Here is a 13,049-nt window from a genome sequence, read left to right on the forward strand (position 1 = left end):
CCACAATGGCTTGCTGGACGCGCCACTAAAAGATGTTGGCAATTCAGAAACTCACGCTGTTACACAAGCCAAAGATTTGACATCTGCCATAACAATACTCCTATAACGATGTGAAGCTGATCAGTATATATTATCAAGTGTAAATCTCCACAAACTATGAAAGCTTAGAATGCAAGCACGCTAATTGCCACCAACAAGACGTTCACACCAGTCCTCCCACAGCCATAGAGGAATCCCAGCTGGCTGCTAGTCAGCCTTCATACAGGAAATACGTCATGAAAAGCACGGCGTGAAAGGGCTGCTGCGTCGCAACTACTTCCTTTCTTTCCAGGGCGGCCATTGAGTTGAAACGAGTGAGTACTTGGAGCTGTCCTTGCAATCTGGGGCCATCACGGGTGTTGTGTTATCGCTGAATGCTGGAAACGTGACTATATCGTAGTGCAGGGATTCCTCTTTGTTTCCGTGCCCGCATATTCACCATCTCTCTTTAGGGTTAGCTGGACGGGGTGTTGTCTGGTATTCTGGTCAGGCGAGTTCCATCCATAGATGTTGTTATATGGCCGCTGTGGCCTATTCTATAGTGAAAGTTTCGTCGCTTTCTGCACGATTTGTTTGGATGCGTTTAGTAGGAGAGTCCTACACTGCTCATCTGTTTCATTTACTTTATTGTGGAACTTGTCATTACTAAGTAGTCAAACGGACAATGCCTCTTCTGCTGCTGTGACAAACGAGTTAGTGTCCTCTTGTTCAATCCACCCCTGATTGGGGAAGTAAGCCCTAGTTTAACCACTTCAATACCGGGCTTTAAAACCCATCCCGGGCCTATTCTGGCATTTCTCTCCTACGTGTACAAATCATGCTAGAAATTTACTCAGAACCCCCAAACATTGTTTTTTTTTTTTGTTTTGTTTTTTAGCTGACACCCTAGGTAATAAAATGGCGGTCATTGCAACTTTTTATCTTGCACGGTATTTGCGCAATAATTTTTCAAATGCCCTTTTTTGGGAGAAAAAAATGGTTTCATGAATTAAAAAATAACAAAAGTTAGCCCAATTTTTTTAGATGTTACGCCGAGTAAATGTATACCTAACATGTCATGCTTTAAAATTGTGCACACTCATGGAATGGTGTCAAACTTCGTTACTTAAATATCCATAGGCGACGCTTTAATTTTTTACAGGTTACCAGTTTAGAGTGACAGAGGAGGTCTTGTGCTAGAATTGTTGCACACGCTCTAACGCACGCGGCGACACCTCACATGTGATGTTTGATCGACGTTTACATGTGGGCGGGACTTGCGTGGGTGTTTGCTTCTGACCGCGAGCTACCGGGGACAGGGGCGTCTTAATTTTATTTTTTAATGTATTTACCCTTTAAAAAAAAACAAAAACGTTTTTTTCGATCGTTTTTATTCCTATTACAAGGAATGTAAACATCCCTTGTAATAGAATAGTGTGTGACAGGTCCTCTTTAAGGAGAGATGCGGGGTCAATAAGACCCCACATCTCTCCTCCAGGCTGGAAAGCATGAGATTGTGAAAAAAAATTCAGATCTCATTCTTACTAGCTGCAATTGCGGTTTCTTTACTTACGGGTACCCGGGCGTGACGTCATCACATCGCGCCCGGGCCTCCGATGTTCATAGAGATGACTGGTGACCATCTGGTCACCAGTCATCTCTATGCTTCACAACCGGCGGACAGAGATCATCTCTCCGGCCCGCGATGGCACGGGGGAGCCCGGAGAAGCACCGGATGATAAGAATGATCAAGCGGCGGAACGATCGTTCTTATTGTGTGCAGGATCGCAGCTGGAACAAAATATCTGAATGATGCCTCCTAGGTGCAGGCATCATTCAGATATCACTGCACGAAGTACAGGACATCATATGACGTCCACCCGGGATAAGAGATCCCCTTTGTGGACGTCATATGACGGCGTGCGGTATTGAAGTGGTTAAAAAAACACGGACAGGTTTATTATGGCTAAAGCTAAATCTGTATGTCTGCTCTATCATAAATGCAAGTTGTGACATGTTCTGTTAAAACTGCTGTTCAATGTGGGGAGAAAATTATTTTTCAGAAGGCAGGATCACCTTCTGGAAGCTTCTGGTTGAAAGGGTTGTAAAGGTATTTAAAAAAACAAACATACCATACTTGCCTCCACTGTGCAGTTTGTTTTGCACAGCGTAGCCCCTATCCTCATCTTCTGGGGTCCCTTGGCGGCTGTCTTGGCTCCCCTTCTGGGAAGCGCTCTCCCAAGGGGGTTAGCTTGTAAGCATGCTCACGTGTGATGGTGGCGGCCGTAGCCAAGTGTATCACTTGGCTCCGCCTCTTCATTGTTATCCCCATTTTTTTTTTTTTTTAAATATTATGAAAGATATTGTTACGCCAAGTAAATTCATGCCCAACATGTCACGCTTCAAAATTGCGTCCGCTCGTGGAATGCCGACAAACTTTTACCCTTTAAAATCTTCATAGGCGACGTTTAAAAAAAATCTACAGGTTGCATGTTTTGAGTTAGAGGAGGTCTAGGGCTAGAATTATAGCTATTGCTCTACCAATCGCGGCAATACCTCACATGTGTGGTTTGAACACCGTTTACATATGCGGGTGCTGCTCACGTATGTGTTCGCTTCTGCGCGCAAGCTCGTCGGGACGGGGTGCGTTTTCTGGCTTTTAACTTTTTTAGCTGGATCCTAGATTCCAAGCAAATTTGTCAAACCCTGCCTTAATGCATAGGAGGCATTAAAGAGGTTGTAAAGGAAAACATTTTTTTTCCCCCTAAATGGCTTCCTTTACCTTAGTGCAGTCCTCCTTCACTTACCTCATCCTTCGATTTTGCTTTTAAATGTCCTTATTTCCTCTGAGAAATGCTCACTTCCTGTTTTTCTGTCTAACTCAACACTGCAATGCGAGGCTTTCTTGCTGGTGTGGAGAAAGCCTCTTGAGGGGAGAGTGGGCGAGCAGGAGTGTCACTAACACACAGCTCTTTCTCTATCTGCAAAGTAGAGTGTCCTGACTTGCCTGCTCGCCCCCTCCCCCCTCAAGAGGCTTTCTCCACACCAGGGAAAAAACCTTGCATTACGGTGATGAGTTACAGACAGAAAAACAGGAAGTGATCATTTCTCAGAAGAAATAAGGACATTTAAAAGCAAAATCGAAGGATGAGGGAAGTGGAGAACTGCACTAAGGTAAAGGAAGCTATTTAGGGTAAATTGTTTTTTCCTTTACAACCCCTTTAAGGTGAAAAACACAAAGCTTTACACAACCCCTTTAAGCCTCCCTCAGGAAAGTGATGCTTTCGAGTTATGGCAGCGTGCTCTTGAGATCTGAAAACCTTTAAATTTGGCCGATTTGCTTCCACTTCAATGCCAACCTTCTCCCATTGCCAACTAACTTCTTACCGGTGTGCCCCCCCACCCCCAAATTGCAGCTAGTTTTGTACTTTTTGGGAGGAGAGGGGATATATCCCCCCCCCCTCCCTCACACTTTTATAGTGGTGCAGCCTGCCACTTCATGATTCTTTACACAGGGAAGGGTGATATGGAGATCAGCTGCTTGATGCCTCCTGGAATGTTTGTCATCCACAGCTTCACACAAGGGTGGCCTAGAACAGGTTTAGAATCCTGGCAGAGATCTGTAGTGCGTGGGATCCTGTGCTTTGCATGCATGTGTCAGAAAGCAACAATCATGTCACTGAACAGGCGTTTGAAGATGGCAGCGTGGAAGAGAACTTGGGCTGCACGGGAGACAATGCTGGGCTCCATAGATCAGTGTGGATTTTTTTAATTGTACAGGGACTGTTATTAACCAGTTAATCACCGCCTTATAGACAAAATACGTTTACAAGGCAGTTCCTTAACTCAGGGAGGATGTCCTCCCAGAATCATGCGCCCCCTGGGACGTGCACACGGGAATGTCTGCGACCGCCAGGTCCATAGGACACGGTAAATCGCCGCTGATAGTGGCGGTTTACCACGTGATCGCTCCGTCCAATGACGAAGCGATCACTTGTAAACAAACATGTGATGACGCCGGTTTCTCCTTCCCCTCTCTGTACCGAACGGTTCAGTGTGAGAGGGGAGAGAGCGGAGGCAGCAGCAGTGCTGTGGGCTTGATCTGTGACAAATGCAGTCACAGATCCAGCCATCCATCCCTGCGAAGCTCTGCAATCCCCCGCGAAGCTCTGCCCCCTCCTGCTTCTACCGACAACGCTACGATCAAAGCCAGGATGTGTTTTTTTTTTTTTTTTTTTTTTCTTTTTTTTTTTTTCAGGCTTCCTAGCCTAGAGGTGAGATATGGGGTCTTATTGACCTCCCATCTCACTGTAAAGAGGACTTGTCATGCCATATTCCTATTACAAGGGATGTTTACATTCCTTGAAATAGGAATAAAAGTGATCAAAATTTTTTATTTTTTGCTGTAAAACGTGTCTAAAATACACAAGGGTGGCCTAGAACAATAAAATATATATATTTTTTAACCACTTCCTTACTGGGCACGTATACCCCTTCCTGACCAGGTGAAATTTCAGCTTCTGGCACTGCGTCGCTTTAACTGACAATTGCGCAGTCGTGCGACGTGGCACCCAAACAAAATTGGCGTCCTTTTTCCCCCCACAAATAGCTTTCTTTTGGTGGTATTTGATCACCTCTGCGGTTTTTATTTCTTGCGCTATAAACAAAAAAATAGCGACAATTTTGAAAAAAGTCAATATTTTTTACTTGTTACTATAATAAATAGTAAAAATATGGTGCAGAAACTAGGCCTATATTGCACTTCCGGCGCCAAAGAACAATGTATCACTTGATCCCAAGTGAAGAAAATGATGTGTCAGTAAATATGTATAAAGGAAATATCAATAAGTGAATGAAATTGATAAAAATCCGAGTAGCAGCTATTTAAATAAAATGGGTAAACCCATTTAAAAGTATAAAACAAAGTATCAAATATAAAGAATGAAAGTTCAGATGATAAAACGGCGCTAAAAAGTGGTGAGAGAAAGCTCCATAAAAGAGCTTAAAATAAGAATGTGAGGTGATGTGCTGGATGCTCACATAACAGGTGTTGGTGCACCCTATACCAATCTTATGGATACACCCAACTAGTGGATAACTCCCCCCTCCTGGGTGCAGGCTTACCACAAAACAGGAAAAAAGACAGCTATTTTTCCATATAAGCACACCATCCACATTCCTTATAACACTGCCACGGTTGATCTCATTGAGGGCTCATGGAAAAAAGGAAACAAAACACAGATGATAGTGTAGTATGCTTAAACCAGTAACCCACAATGTGTCAGAAAGAAATTCCCACTAATCATGCCCGTACAGGATAAACACTTGTGAATGAGCATAAAAGGAAAACAATAGGGTCACCGCCGTCCTTTGTACACCAGAGGCCGCACGTGTGCTGTGATGCTGGTATCGATGGTTGGATCCGGCTGGGTGGCTGTGGAACGCAAATTCGTTTCCTTGTTGCGCCGTTGTAGCCACGCCCTGACGTGTTTTGTCACTTCCGACTTCGACAGAGGGCGTGGCTACACAGCGCTGTCACTTTCCTTTTATTCCCCATCAGCCACAACTATTGGGTACGATCGTTCCGGCCGCGATAGGTGCAACTTCGACCGGAAGGAGGGGCGGACGTCAGCTGTGTTTGGGGATTGCAAAGGGGATGTGAAACGAATCGTACTGCACTTTAATAGAGAACTATGTCTATAAATACTAATTATGTATAAAGCTTAATTCGCATTACCCACATAGAATGGGGAGATCATTGGTAAATGATCAGAGCGAGCGAAATACAGTAATTATTTAATAAAAACGTGTGTGTATGTGACTGCCAAATAAACCTTGTGTGTTTAGTACATGTTAAAGCCACATTGATTGCAACCAATCATGACGGACCTGGGCGGGTGTCATGAATAATGGGTATCCGTATCATAATCGTACCTAGTCCTGGGAACCATAATCTATATGTTGCAGATAAAAGCCGCGCAACTACCAGGAAGACTGATTTGCAGGTTTGAGCGTATTAAATTAAGATTACTCCACGTAATCTATATAATATAATTTTGTATGGTTCACATCATAAACTGTGCCCATACCAAATAGAAAGGTATAACAACCGCAAAGATTATATGTACATTCTTGGGGAATATTTGTGTCACATATGGGAGAAAAAAAATTATATATATAATATTTTTTTTTTTTTTTGTGTACACACAGAGATCCTTGTCCCTGTAACCGCCGATTGCCTGGCGGACATCGCAGCCGCCAGGCACGCGCATCGGTATCTCAGGAATGCGGCGCTCGCTTTCTAGTGGCCTTGAAGAACAGGACGGACGCTTATATGCGTCCTGTCAGAGATTTAGAACCACCCTGCGGCCGCACATATTCGTACGGCCGTCGGGAAGTGGTTAAAGTGTCCCCGTGTGCTCGCATGCAGAAGCGAACGCACATGTAAGTCCCGCCCACATATGAAAACAGTGTTCAAGCCACACATGTGAGGTATTGCTGCAAACGTTAAAGCGAGAGCAATAATTTTGGCCCTAGACCTCCTCTGTAACTAAAAACATAAAACCAGTAAAAATATTTAAAACGTCGCCTATGGGGATTTTTAAGTAGCGAAGTTTGGTGCAATTTTGAAGGGTGACATGTTGGGTGGGTGACATGTTGGCTATCTATTTACTCAGCGTAACTTCATCTTTCACATTATGTAAAAGAATGAAGAAAAATATTAATTTGCTAAATTTTATTAAAGAAATTCATTATTTTTTACAGAATTTTCAGTCTTTTTTTCTCTTATAGCGCAAAAAATAAAAAACCCAACGGTGATTAAATACCACCAAAAGAAAGCTCTATTTGTGTGAAAAAAGGACGAAAATCTAATTTGGGTACAATGTTGTATGACTGAGTAATTGTCATTCAAATTGTGAGAGCACTGAAAGCTGAAAATTGGTCTGGTTATTAAGGGGGTTTAAGTGCCCAGTGGTTAAAGGATAAGTTTGCCTGGTGTTGGATGTACCATCACGGCACCCCACCTCCATTTTGCCAGCAAGCAGGGGATTATCTTCTCTGCTTGCTGGCACAATCTTAAAAAATAAATAAATAAATATTGTGAGGTGAAAACTACAAGTACCGACATCTTTTGCATCTTTTCGGCTTGTAGCTCTTGATGAGCTACCAGAGCGCTCTAAGTAGTTCATTGAGTGTTCCTGCCTGTACAGCTGCACAGTCTGCAGGTCCTTGGAATTACACCTATAATCTGCTGATCGTTGGTGTAATGCTCTACAGAATGCATCACTAAAGGGTGGACCAGGGTCGTGCCATTTAGGAGCTGCTTTTATTCCCCCAGCAGGAGGCAGGATGGTAAAAAGCAGAGTGCGGTCACTAAGCTGAGTTCGGGAGGCACAGCTCTGCATTGAGCGGGAGCTGCGTGCTGTTTATATTTCATATTAACTGGCAGGTGATTGGCTAGCACTGCCCTGCGTCCAATGCAGAGCTGTGCCTTCCGCACTCTGCTTATTACCAGCTCTCCATTCAGTCCGAGGTGGGATAGTGAAGGTCAGAGCACACTACTGTGGTGGGGAGGAGAGTGGGGTTGGTGCTGTGGGGAGCTGTAAAGAGGTGGGGTTGTGATGTGAGAGGGGGCAGTGCTTTATGGGGGTAAAGAGGGCAGAGCACACTACTGGGGGAAATGGGATTTGGGATGTTAAGGGGCAGTGCTGTGGAGGTTAAGTGATATGATTTGGGGGGGGGGAGGGTGATTAGAGGAGAGCATATCGCACTGTTGTGGGGGTTGAGATGCAAGGGGTCGGTGATGTGAAGTGGTGCTGGGGAAGGCAGGTGGTGTGAAGGGGCATACAACGGGGGGAGAGAGGACATCAAGGGGGCGGAGGACACGGCTGTGAATAAAGGGGGTGTGTTATGTAAAGGGAATTCAGTACACTACTGTGAGGAGGGTGGGTGTGATGTGAATAGGACCTGAGAACCCTGCTCTGTAGGGAGAAATTAAGTGAGGGGACACTGATGTAAGAACAGGATTGTGATATAAAGGGGGTTGTGATGTCAGTCTTCACACAAACGTGATTACAGCCTCAGCTGGAAGAACATTTTGCTGATCGGACTGCCGTAAATTTTAATTCAATACTTCCTGTTCTCAGGGTTTGACAAATTTTGCTTGGAATCTAGGAGCCAGCTAAAAAAAAGTTAGGAGCCAGAAAGAGCACCCCGTCCCGACGAGCTTGTGTGCAGAAGCGAACACATACGTGAGCAGCGCCCGCATATGTAAACGGTGTTCAAACGCAATTTTGAAGCATGACATGTTGGGTATGAATTTACTTGGCGTAACATTATCTTTCATAATATTAAAAAAAATGGGGATAACTTTACTGTTTTATTTTTTAATTAAAAAAAGTGTAATTTTTTCCCAAAAAAGTGCGCTTGTAAGACCGCTGCGCAAATACGGCGTGACAAAGTATTGCAACGATCGCCATTTTATTCTCTAGGGTGTTAGGATAAAAAATATATATAATGTTTGGGGGTTCTAATTAGAGGGAAGAAGATGGCAGTGAAAATAGTGAAAAATGACATTAGAATTGCTGTTTAACTTGTAATGCTTAACTTGTAATACCAACGGCCACCACCAGATGGCGCCAGCTCACATCTGGTGGTAATAACTTGTAATACCAACGGCTCACCACCAGATGGAACCAGCTCACAAAAAAAAGATTTTTTTTTTTTTTTTTTTTTGCCCACCTTCCAAGCCAAGTCGCCAGGACACTATTTCTAGTCGCCATGGCGACCTGGCGCCCGGGATTTGTCGATCCCTGCGTAAGTCCCACCCACATATGAAAACTGTGTTCAAACCACACGTGAGGTATCGTTGCGAACGTTAGAACAATAACTTTGGCCCTAGACCTCTTCTCCAACAAAAAAGATGTAACCAGTAAAAATATTTAAAGCGTCGCCTATGGGGATTTTTAAGTAGTGAAGTTTGACGCCATTCCACAAGCGTGTGCAATTTTGAAGGGTGACATGTTGGGTATCTATTGACTCGGCGTAACTTCATCTTTCATATTATGCAAAAACATTCGGCTAACTTTAATGTTTTTTTTTTTGTTTTGTTTTTAAAGCACAAAACTTTATTTCCAAGAAAAACGTGTTTGAAAAATTGCTGCGATTAAAAAGTTGCAACGACCGCCATTGTATTCTCTAGGGTCTTTGCTAAAAAAGCATATATAATGTTTTGGGGTTCTATGCAATTTTCTAGCAAATGATGATTTTTCCATGTAGGAGAGGAATGTCAGAATTGGTCTGGGTGTTCCAGAACGCCTGATGGTGCTCCCTGCATGTTAGGCCTCTCTATGTGGCCACGCTATGTAAAAGTCTCACACATGGTATCGCCATACTCGGGAGGAATAGAAGAATGTGTTTTGGGGTGTAATTTGTGGTATGCATATGCTGTGTGTGAGAAATAACCTGCTAATATGAAAATTTTGTGGGGGGGGAAAAAAAATCTTGATTTTGCAAAGAATTGTGGGGGAAAAAATGACAACTTCAAAAAACTCACCATGCCTCTTTCTAAATACCTTGGAATGTTTTCTTTCCAAAAAGGGGTCATTTGGGTGGTATTTGTACTTTTTTCTGGCATGTTATAGGGTCTCCAGAAATGAGAGGCTGTCAGTACATCAGGTGTGATCAAATTAATCAATTTTCAGTAATTGGTACCATAGCTTGTAGACCCTATAACTTTCACCCAGACTAAATTTTTTTCTTTTACCAAAAGATATGTAGCAGTATACATTTTAGGCCAAATGTATGCCGAAAAATTACTTTTTTGCAAAATTTTCGTTCTTTTTTTCATTTATAGCGAAAAAAATAAACGCAGAGGTGATCTAATGCCACCAAAAGAAAGCTCTATTTGTGGGGAAAAAAGGACAAAAATTTCATTCGGTTACAGTGTTGTATGACTGAGTTATTGTCATTCAAAATGTGAGGGCACCGAAAGCTGAAAATTGGTCTGGTCATTAAGGGGGTTTACGTGCCTGGTGGTCAAGTAGTTAAAGGGGGTTGTAAAGTTTTTTTTTTTTTTTTTTTTTTTTTTTTTTCTTCTCTAAATAGGTTTCTTTAACCACTTAACCCCCGGACCATATTGCTGGTCAACGACCAAAGCACTTTTGCGATTCGGCACTGCGTCGCTTTAACTGACAATTGCGCGGTTGTGCGCCGTGGCTCCCAAACAAAATTGGCGTCCTTTTTCCCCCAAAAATAGCTTTCTTTTGGTGGTATTTGATCACCTTGGTTTTTAGTTTTTGCGCTATAAACAAAAATAGAGCGACAATTCTGAAAAAAATGAATATTTTTTTGCTATAATGAATATCCCCCAAAAATATATAAAAACAATTTTTTTTCTCAGTTTAGGCCGATTCTCTTCTACATATTTTTCGTAAAAAAAAAAACGCAATAAGTGTTTATTGGTCTGCGTAAAAGTTATAGCGTTTACAAAATAGGGGGTATTTTATGGTGCTTTTTTTTTTTTTTTTTTTTTTTTACTAGTAATGGCGGCGATTAGCTTTTTTTTTTTTTTTTCTCCCCGGTACTGCGACATTATGGCGGACACTTTTGACACATTTTTGGGACCATTGGCATTTTTATAGTGATCAGTGCTTTAAAAATGCATTGGATTACTATAAAAATGCCACTGGCAGTGAAGGGGCGGGGAAGGGGTTAAGTATGTTCCTGGGTGTGTTCGAACTGTAGGGGAGGTGGACTGACATGGGGAAATGACTGGTCTGATCTTCTGTTCATACATTGTATGAACAGAAGATCAGCATTTCTCTCCCCGACAGGACCGGGAGCTGTGTGTTTACACACACAGCTCCTGGTCCTCGCTCTGCAACGAGCACGGGAGTCCGGGGGGAGTGCCTTCCGGCGGCGCGCACGCGCCCCTAGTGCCCTGCGTGAGAGCAGACGTATAGCTACGGGCTCTTGCGCAGGGGAGCTGACCTGCCGCTGTAAAACGACGGCGGCTGGTCGGCAACTAGTTAAGCCAGTGCATTATAGGTTCACTTACCCCCCCCTTCTAAATGTTTTCTTTGTCTGAATTTCTCACTTCCTGTTCCTCTGTAAGCTTCCCCCATTATCTGAGCCATTGTGGCTGGGGGTTAGTCGGTGTGCTCGCCCTCTTCCTTGGGACTACATCCCTGTGGGGAGATGCTGTGAATGTTCAAGGTTACGGGTTGGAGTTTCTTCTGAGTCATTTGGTTTGCCGAAAAGGCTCATTGAATTGGGTCATAAATCTTCCTCCCTGCAGCCGGAATATCTGCAGGGACGGAAGCACTGGGCTCAGCATTCCCCGATAAAGATTACTACAGATGCCAGCCTGTGGGGTTGGGGCGCACAACCGGAGGACTGACAGGCTTAGGAAGCCTGGCAACCAGAAACGGCAGCCCAGTCTTCAAACCTCAGAACTTTTAGCGGTAGGGAAGGCTTTAGTTGCTCTGGAAGCAAGGGACCATTTGATGAACCTGTTGGGCTTTTCAGACCATGCCACAACTGGCATATCTCCAAACAGGGGGGTCCACACTCAGTCTTCTATCAGACAGTCTTTTAGTATTGAGTCGGGGAATACTAATCAGGGCAGTCCACATCAGTGGGACGACAAATGTTCTGGCAGATTATCTGAGCAGAGTGAGTATCGGCTGCAGCAGTTCGGAGCTGAACTAAGAAACCTGTAACGGTCAGGGGTTAACACCGTTACGATATTCCGTTCCACCCAAGACAGCTTATCGACACTCCACAATCCAGCAGACAGGACCCATTGGATTTCCCCCAGAAACTAGACACACAGCTCTGTCTGGTTACAAAACGAATGACCACTTTAATGGTAAACTTTCAGGTTTTTATACAGTTAGAAGCCAAATATGGACAATTACTCAACTCCACCCACAACATGACACAATGGGTGCTCAATACACATTCTGTTAGATAATGACATTCAGATGAGCTAATTACTCATCATTAGCCAGACGTTCTGACTCTGCGATAAGTTATTCTCACCTGCTACATAAAACACATTCCTTTAGTAAACATAATTGACATGCTTATCCACTACACCTGAAAGGTCAGACATCTGACCTTTCAGACTGCCAACACATATCTATCATCAATAGAACTTCCACACAATACAGTGTCATTAGCATACGTAATGAAAGGTTCTTGAGAGGCAGACTTGGCACAATAGACAATGAAATATCTTGGGCGCCAGACTCAATTAACACCTCAGCAGTCTATGTACCACATTGAGACACTCTCCTATTGGCCTGTTGTAATTAGTTCTTCTAGACATTAACCACTTTAGCCCCGGGCCTGTTTTTCAGAGTAGGTGTTTACGAGACTAAAACATTTTTTTTTTGCTAGAAAATTACTTAAAACCCCCAAACATTATATATATTTTTTTCCCTAACACCCTAGAGAATAAAATGGCAGTCATTGCAATACTTTTTGTCACGCCGTATTTGCGCAGCGGTCTTACAAGCGCACTTTTTTTGGAAAAAAATTCACTTTTTTAAATTAAACAAGACAACAATAAATTTGGCCCAATTTTTTTATATATTGTGAAAGATAATGTTACGCCGAGTAAAATGATACCCAACATGTCACGCTTAAAAGTTGCGCCCGCTCGTGGCATGGCGTCAAACTTTTACCCTTAAAAATCTCGATAGGCGACGTTTAAAAAAATTCTACAGGTTGCATTTTTTAAGTTCGAGTAGGCCTAAGGCTAAAATTATTGCTCTCGCTCTAACGATCGCGGCGATACCTCACTTGTGTGGTTTGAACACCGTTTTCATATGCGGGCGCTACTCGCGTATACGTTCGCTTCTACGCGCGAGCTCGTCGGGACGCTTTAAAAAAAATTTTTTTTGGGGGGTTTTCGTATTTATTTTTATTTTAAAATTTTTAAGACTGAAATAATAATAAAAATTATCACGTTTATTCCTATTACAAGGAATGTAAACATCCCTTGTAATAGAAAAAAGCATGAC

The 13,049-nt window shown here is 43.1% G+C and overlaps 1 protein-coding gene across 1 annotated transcript in view; it reads left to right on the plus strand.

Annotated features, from left to right (window-relative positions):
• Nucleotides 1–254: 254 nt before the first annotated feature.
• Nucleotides 255–13,049, plus strand: part of RPL27 (ribosomal protein L27) — a 71,826-nt gene continuing 59,031 nt past the window's right edge. Inside the window, exon 1 of the mRNA XM_040331869.1 lies at nt 255–353. The gene's annotated coding sequence lies outside the window, so the exon portion shown is untranslated. The remainder of the gene's footprint in view (nt 354–13,049) is intronic.

This window comes from Rana temporaria, chromosome 12, assembly GCF_905171775.1.
Source record: "Rana temporaria chromosome 12, aRanTem1.1, whole genome shotgun sequence".
Lineage (NCBI taxonomy): Eukaryota > Metazoa > Chordata > Amphibia > Anura > Ranidae > Rana > Rana temporaria.